Below are 9,396 nucleotides of genomic sequence, written 5' to 3'. Positions count from 1 at the left end.
TTGTTAAAATTAAAATGTATTTTTTAAATATATTTTAATTAATATATAATTATATATATTAATGTTATAAAAACATACAACTAAAAATGAAAAAAAAAATAAGTGACTTAAAATAAATTAATTGAATAACCGTAAAGTGTAATTTCAAATTAAAAACTATATCAAACAATTGATTCCAACGTGAGAGGAAGAAATGAGAGAGGGGCCATTAATATATAAATAAAATAAACTTGACAAGATAAGGTCTATGATTTGCAAGAAATATGCCATTTTATTTTTATATATAAAAGAATTATTTCTCAAATACAAAAATAAACGTTACAATTTTGTTGTATAATTTTATCTTCTATAATTTACAATATCTTTGGGTAAAGTATTTAGCTAAAATAATAGGCAATAAAATCGAATTGGATGAATTCGAGCCAAAATAAGTTCATAAATATTCTATAATGATTAAATTTATGAAATCATTACTCAAAAAAATTGTGATATTAAGAAGGCCTTAACATTATTCGTACCTACTATATTTTCGTGTTTTCTTTTTTGCACAAGGCTCAATAATTGATTACGCATGCAATTGATCTACCGACAATTTTTATTACATGTGGAGGTTTTTATCTCGTAACCTTTTGGGAAGGGATAACCATAAGTGGTTTTCTTTTCTTCAGGACAATCCCAAATTTATCTTCAAGCTCAAGCTCTTCGTCTTTTGACAAAGTCCAGTCAAATGAATGCAACAACGAGGCCAAAGGATACGCCAACAATTTATCTCTCAAGCGCATTGCAGGACAACCTCTTCTCCCATATCCGAATGGGAAGTATTTGAAATTATGTCCGTTGAAATCGAATTTGGTTGTTCCATTAGGATTTATGAACCTCTCCGGAGTGAATTTCAAGGGATTCTCCCAATATTCAGGATTTCTATGTATGGCCCAAACATTCAGATATACGTTGGAACCTTTTGGGACTGTGTATCCACCTACCTCGCAAGATTGACTTGGAGAACGCAATATCAAGAAAGGAAGTGGAGGATGTAATCGAAACGTTTCCTTAATCACAGCGTCTAAATAAGGTAATTTTGGGATGTGAGATTCTTCGACGATGTTGTTTAGACCTATGACTTCTTCTAATTCATCTTGTATCTTTTTCATTACATTTGGATGTCGTAAAAGCTCCGCCATCGTCCATTCTAACATTGTAGATGATGTATCTGTTCCTCCAAGTATAATATCCTGTTTCAATAAAATAGGGTCACACACACACACACACATATATATATATAATATGTTGGATAAAATACATACCATGAAAAGGGCTTTAATTTGGATAACATTGAACGATGATTCAGTGTTTTGTTCTTTAAGCTCCATTAAAATCTGCAAGAAATCTTTTCTTCCTTCTTGCTCTCCTGCTTCTTCCACTTTACTGGCCATTCTCTCATTAATGATCCTGTCGAAAATCCCTTCCACCACCATCTTTTGCCGCTTCATTTCTCGCACCACGCCCTGTAAATCCAATCTCGCCACCACCGGAAAAAAGTCCGACACGTTCGCCGTTCCCAGAAGCTCCACTATCTTCGAAAGCACGTCCCGTAATTCCACACCAAGATCGTTACTTTTTTCTCCGGCAACCAAACTTTTCCCCCACAACAAGCTCGTTACGACGTTCAGTGACGACAAGAACATTATCCGGCCGAAATCCACCTCCGTCCCCATTGTTTCATACACTCGCTTTACAGTTTTCCTCACTTCATCTCTCCGGAAAATTTGAGAAGCTTCTAGGTTCTTTTTGCTCAGGACTTCATGCACCAAAACTTTACGCATGTTTCGCCAGTACGAGTTGTTGTTGGACCAGACAATATTTTGGCCACCGTATGAGAGGTCTATGGCGGCTGCCGGAGGGTCTCGGTTAGCAAAAATGTCGTCCTTCTCACGCGCCACAACTTCAGCCAGTTCTGAAGAGCTGACGACGATGTGGGTCTTGCTTCCGAGCTTGAGCTTGAAAATGGGGCCATAACGTTGAGCCATTTCGGTGAATTCATGGTGCAGATTTACACCTAGAAATGGAAGGTACCCCACCACCGGCAACCCACGAGGTCCCGGAGGCAATGGAAATGTAGCCTTCCCAGCAGATTTGTACAACAAAACGGCCAACGTGATGACTGGAAATATGAATAATACGAGAATTAGGTCGTATTTGTTGCGGGTAGCTTGCGACCACCATGACCAGATGCTATTTGATATCATTTTGTGAATTACAACTAATCTAAGAAATGAAGGTAATTGCTAAATATGAAGTAATACTTTGTTGTTTTTATAAGAAAAATAGAGTAAAAAGTATGTGGTTCTATTTAAGAGGAATAAATTAAATTAAAATTAAGAAAAATATTTGTTTTTGTAGTCGGATTTTGTTTTCAAATCACCCCTTTATTTTATGTTTTTCTTTTATCATGGAAATTTAGGTCAGTTTACATGTATCTAGCGTTTCAAAAGACCACGTGCTTTATGATGATATGGTGCAAGACGCGTCTCTGCTATTACAAAATGCTCCATAACGTTTCTGTAAGGTGTGGATCGCGCCATTGTGTGCGTTTTTTTTAAGACATGATTTTTTTTCAATTTTTTTTTTAATTTTTCATCTTTGGTGTTTTTATATTCTGAACTAAAGATTTTACACTTTTATAAATTTAACTATTCACATCATTCACAATTTCATAAATTTATAAATGTTAGAAACTCATGGTTAAAATAAATTTGTAAAATTACCTTTCTAAGTTTTATTTTAAAGATTTAATCAAAAACTTATTTTTGTAATAATAATCTATATGAATGTAAATGTTTTATTATCATTACCTGATTAGATAATATATAGAAAACATATATCTATATATACAATTATATATATGACACATAAATTTATCGTTTTATATTATGTCTTAAAAATGGAGCATTTTCATCTTGACGTGTAAGGCTTAACCTGACCTTGCCATCATGACACATAATTTTAAATCTTACATGTATCTCGACTAATCTTAAGAAACCTGAAAAAAAAATATCCAAGAAAATGTTCCGGATCCTTAGACAACTCAATCTCTTGATCTTTGCTTTGGGAAGATCCCATCCCATTGAGAACGGGCCATTGACGAACACAAACTATACACGTGTCATCAGATTTGATATTGAAAAAAAAAAACAAAATGGTATCATTTTATAATAAAAATATCTCTTGTGTATGATCTTATCTTCTTCGATTCTAAACGTTCCGGATCCTTAGAGATCTCAATTTCATGATCTTTGTGAAGATCCTATCCAATTGAGAACGGACGATTGATGAACACAGACCATACACGTGTCATCAGATTTGATATTGAAAAAAAACAAAATGGTGTCATTTTTATAATAAAAATATCTCTCCTGTGCCAAAATAAGGGAGACAAGTTTTGTGTATGGTCTTATCTTCTTCAATTCTAAATGGTAAAATTATTCATTCTCTTTAAATTAAAACAAATACAATATTTAACATCACATAAACGATTATGTTATATTATAAGTGAAATATCTAGTTACGAGACTGGAATAACTCGTTTAATTTGTTTTAGATTTTGAAAGTAAATTCAAAGAACATCACGTTATTAGCCATCTCCTTTGCACATAATTAAAGATTCATGAAATCAGTGGTGAATCCAAGAATTTTTCTGAGCGGGTGTACTTTTAAGGTTAATCAAAGGTCAACAAGGTCGTAGTTTAACTTAAGGAAAAGTCAATACGAGTTTGACCCGAGGAAAATTAAATTGATACCATACATTTTTACAAATGAAACCGACCTTGTTATTATTGTGTATCAATGAATTTAGCAAACCTGAATTGGATTTATTGGGTTTTCTTACAAATTCGTCAATAATTCCACTTCAGGTAGGGCATATGCAATTATTTGCTCCATGATGCATACTTATCCCCTGTTTTTTTAAGAATGTCATAGGCTATGCCTAGATTAATCTCGACAAATTGTAACTGCAAGAAATTAGTCATGATAAACTCAATGGTCACAATTATTGTATACACAAACCATACTTAGATCATTCAGATACCCGCAATTCATTTATATTTTCAATTATACCACATCAACTTTTGAAATTATCATCTATGCACCTGCAATTCACATACACTTTTAAAAGTGGTTCACACTACAACATTCATTAACTACTTTACACGATATATACTTCTTTATTTTAATTTAATGTGAACTAAAATGTAAACATTAATTTCAAAATTCAATGTTTAAATTAATTTAATTATATTGTATTGAAAAATTGTCCAAAATGACCACTTTATATATGGTACAATAACAAAATAACCACAAAAAATGCCTCCATTGTACTTTATTGGGGCGATTTTGGGATTTGAGGGTACGGATAGGTCCTACATGTATGGCTGTAAACGAACCGAATGTTCAGCCAAACCGTTCGGCGGGAAGTTCGTTTATGTTCGTCTATTTAATAAATGAACGAACATGAACAATTTTTTTTGTTCGTTTAGTTAAACGAACGAAAATGAACAAGAGTCTCGTTCATTCATTTATGTTCGTGAACGTTAGTTCATTTACCGTTCGTTTACGTTCGTTTATATTCGTTCGCTATATATTAAATTTAATATATAATATTTTATTTATTTACTTTGAATTCAAGTAATATTTATTTATGTTCGTTTAACCTGTTCGTTTATGTTCGTTTAGTCCGTTCGTTTATGTTCGTTCGTTTACGTTCATTTAGCATGTTAACGAACGAACATAAACGAACACGAACACACCTTATTTCTAAACGAACGAACACGAACACAAAGATTTTCGTTCGTTTATCGTTCGTGTTCGTTCGTTTGTTCGGTTAAGTTAAACGAACGAACATGAACAAGCCTCCGTTCGTGTTCGTTCGGTTCGTTTACAGCCCTACCTACATGCATACTATTTGGAGGACAAAAATCTAATTTTTTTAACATCTTCATGCAAATCGCTCTACTCTAATGCAAGTCGTCCTCGGGGGCGATTTTGACCTTTATTTTGTCATGTAGTTGAGACATTTTATGATGCTACTTTTTAGTTGATATGATGACTCAATAATGATGTGGCTAGACATAGGGCCAATTGTACGTGGTATCTCGTCTTTTTAGGACCAAATATACCATATATAACTCTTATAGCATTCTAAATAAAAATATAGTACTCCAAACACTTATACTCTTACAATCTTTATCCTTAAACACAATATACCATAACAACTATTAACACAAATATGAATTCTTTTTTAAAAGTTGTGATGGTAGATTGTGTTCAAGGGTTGTGAGAGTAGAAGTGTTTGGATTACTACATTTTTACTTAGAATACTACATTTTTACATAGAATAATACAAAAGTTAGATATATTACATTTGGTCCTAAAAAGAATAAAATACCAATGAAATTCCCCCCCAATATCTAGTCATGTCGTCATAGAGTTGTGAAATCAACCAAAAAATTGTGTCATAGTCTCCGCTATAGGACAACATAAAGGTCCAAATCGTCCTAGGGGTGATTTGCATGAAGATGTTAAAAGAATCATATTTTGTCCCACAAATGGTATGCATATGAGACTCATCCGTACCTCAAATCCCATATTGCCCCCAAGAAAGTAACATCACCCTCCAGGGGCGATTTTTGTGGTTATTTTGAGAAAAATGTCTAAAAATGGTCATTTTGTTAATGTACCATGTATAAAATGATCATTTTTTATAATTTCTCTATTGTATTTATATTTTATTAATATATATATATATATATATCAATGTAAATTTGACTTTTTAAATAAATTAATTAATTAATCGTGTTTAAAAAATACTCTCTCTCTCTCTCTCTCTCTATATATATATATATACATACACACACTAGAATGGTACTCGTGCAATGCATTGAGACACATTTACATTTCAATGTTTCGTTTTATTTTTTATCCATATCGATATAAATACGATTTTATGTGGTTTTGAGAAAGTGATAATGTTTTTATTTTTGAATAATATAAATTTGAAAAAATCATATAAAATTTGCAAAAAATATATCAATATTAGTATCAAATTAACTATTTAAAAGTTTTTCTTTGTATATTTTTTTAATTCAAATTTTTTATTATAATTTAATTTAACTTAATTTAGGATTTATAATATATTTTTTTATAAAGATTAGAAGGGTGCTTGCATCATATAGCGATATGTATTTCAATTTTAATATTTCGTTTTATTGTTTGTCTTCGTCGATGTAATATGGTTTTTAGTGATTTTAAGAAAGCGATAATGTTTTTATTTTTGAATAAAATATAAATTTTAAAGATATCAATAATAGTATCAAATTCACTATTTAAATTTATCGTTTTTTGTGTAATTTCCTTAATTTAATATTTTATTTATAATTTAGATTTAGATTTAAAAACGAAGTAATTTATTTATCATTTGATACAATAATTTTTTATAAAAATAATAATTAAATATTTTGTTATAACTAATGATTATCTTAATTATATTTTAAATTTTTTTATATTTAAAATGAAATGTCTATCCCGATTATTATTATCTATCGTTAGTTACATAAATTTGAAAATAAAGTTTTAATAAGTTGTACTTACGCACAATTTACTTGTGATCTTGAATTTTAAGTAATATACATCAATAAACAGTACTCTATGTATAAAAAATGATTTTTAAGAGTTTTTGTCAAATGCTTTATAATATAGTAGAAGAGTACTCGCACGTTGCAGTGATATACATCTTGATTTTAATATTTCATTTTATTCTTTATCTCAATCGATGTTATAGTATGGTCTTATGTGATTTTGAAAAAACGATAATATTTTTATTTTTGAATAAAATATAAATTTGAAGATATCATAAAAATTTGGCAAAACTATATCAATATTTATTAAATTAACTATTTAAAATTCTTATTTTTTGTGTAATTTTTTAATTTAATTTTTTATTATAATTTAATTTAGGTTTAATAACGAATTAATTTATATTTGGTTTAATAATATAATTTTCTTATAAAAATAATAGTTAATTATTTTTGTTAGAACTCGATAATTATCTTAATTATATTTTAGATTTTTTATATTTTAAAATTAGATGTTTATCCTCTAATTGGTTATGTTTATCCGCAGTTAGTTATGCGAATTCAAACATGTAGTTTCAATAAGTTGTACTTGTGCATAATTTACTTGTAATCTTGAATTTTAAGTAATATGTATTAATATACAATATTTCATGTATAAAAAATGGTTTTTAAGAGTTTTTGTCAAATGTTTTATAATATAGTATATATAATAATTAAGTATTCTGATAAAACTCAATAATTATTCTAATTATATTTTAGATTTTTTATATTTTAAAATGAGATGTTTATCCTCTATTTGATTATGCTTATCCGCAGTTAATTACACAAATTCAAACATAGAGCTTTAATAAGTTGTACTTATGCACAATTTACTTGTAATCTTGAATATTTAAGTAATATGCATCAATAAACAGTACTTTATGTATAAAAATGATTTTTAAGAATTTTTGTCAAATGCTTTATAATATAATTAGAAGAGTACCCGCACAATGCAGCGAGATACATCTTGATTTTAATTTTCTATTTTATTATTTGTCTCTGTCGATGTTATAATACGATTAATTTATGTGTTTTTAAAAAAGCATTAATGATTTTATTTTTGAATAAAATATATAGTATAGGTATAGATACACATACATAAGAGTATTTTTTAAACATGATTGATTAATTTATTTAAAAAAGACAAATTTACATTGACAGATAGTGAGCGTTGACGAAAAATCGGAGTTAGTGTGTAATAAAAGGGGTGCTACAAAGGCCAGTGTGTTCTCAAACAAATTTTCTAAAGGGAAAATAATGAAAATAACCACTTTATACAACCCATTTACATAAAATAACCAGTTTTTAGGGGTTTTACAAAACTAACCACACGGATCTCCCCCGGGGCGATCCGTACTAGTTGGGGGGCGATCCGTGGGGGGGGGGGGGGGATCCGGCCTTTTTCTTAGAATTTTTTTTTTTAAATTCCTTTTTTTCCACTTGAGGCGAGCCACGTCATCGGATCGTCCCCGGGGACGATCCAGGCTTTTTTTAATTTGTTTTTTTTTAGTACCAATTTCACTATAAATATCAACCTCCTATTTCATAATTTTTCACACATTCCTTTTCATTTCTCTTCTCATATATTCTACTCTAACAACCTTTAACCCATTAAACACAATCAACCATCACAAAACATGAAATCACGTCAAAGTGATGATGTTTGTGTGTATCTTCGAAGTGGCGGTAACATTTATATATATAGAGATGCATTACCGGCAACCCACGAGGTCCCAGCGGCAGTGGAAATGTAGCCTTCCCAGCAGATTTGTACCACGAAACAACCAATATGATGGCGGAAAAAATGAGTATTACGAGAACGAGGTCGTACTTGTTGCTGGTATAACTTCCGACCACCGTAACCACATGCTCTCTGATACCATTTTGTGGATCAAAACTAATCTGAGAAAGCAAACTAGTTGCTGATATAAAAGCAATAGATTGTTAATTTGTCGTATTTAAAAGAAAATAAAAAGATAAAATTTAATATAAAAAATGTTTAGAGTAAAGTATAAATTTGGTACATGTGGCTTGTCAAGATAACAATTTTTTACTTTTTATAGTTTTGAATTTACAAGATGATCATAATTTACGAAAATATTCGGATTTGATCTTTTTTATAAAATACCATTAAACTTTTATTAAATTAATGACTATTTCATCGTTTTTCTTTTTTTTTTCTTCTTTTATTCAATAATAAATTATAGAGACCAAAATCATAAAATCGATTTTACTTGAGCAACAAACAAAACATATTTATTAAAGACAAAACGCCTCTTGTTTAAAGGAATATTTAAACAATCAATAAACAGAGGAATCAAATTTGAATTTTTTTATAATCCATAATGGTTATCATGTGATTTTAAAACTGTAGGGGTAAAAATTGTTATTTTAACAAACCACAAGGACCAAATTTGTAATTTACTTAGTTTTGTTTTTCGATCGCACCACTATCATTTTATCTTTAAATCTTTGATTTGCACCAAAGGTCAAGTTGCAGTTGCTATTCAGTATTGACCAACAGGAACTATCCACTTATACTAGTTTTCTGACATGTGAGTTGAACGAATATCTATATTATATTATAAAATATTTGATAAAATTTTTAAAAACTATTTTTATATATGAAATACTTTTTTATTAACGTATATTACTTAAATTCAAGATTATCTATACTATATTATAAAGCATTTTGCTAAAACTCTTAAAAACTCTTAAACTCTTAAAA

The 9,396-nt window shown here is 29.5% G+C and overlaps 1 pseudogene; it reads right to left on the bottom strand.

The window, feature by feature from the left end:
- Nucleotides 1-558: 558 nt before the first annotated feature.
- On the bottom strand, nt 559-2,246 carry LOC112528601 (annotated as a pseudogene).
- Nucleotides 2,247-9,396: the final 7,150 nt, after the last annotated feature.

This window comes from Cynara cardunculus (assembly GCF_001531365.2).
Source record: "Cynara cardunculus var. scolymus isolate 2C chromosome LG 15, CcrdV1, whole genome shotgun sequence".
In the NCBI taxonomy this organism is placed as follows: Eukaryota; Viridiplantae; Streptophyta; class Magnoliopsida; order Asterales; family Asteraceae; genus Cynara; species Cynara cardunculus.
This window is presented reverse-complemented; position numbering and strand designations above follow the sequence as displayed.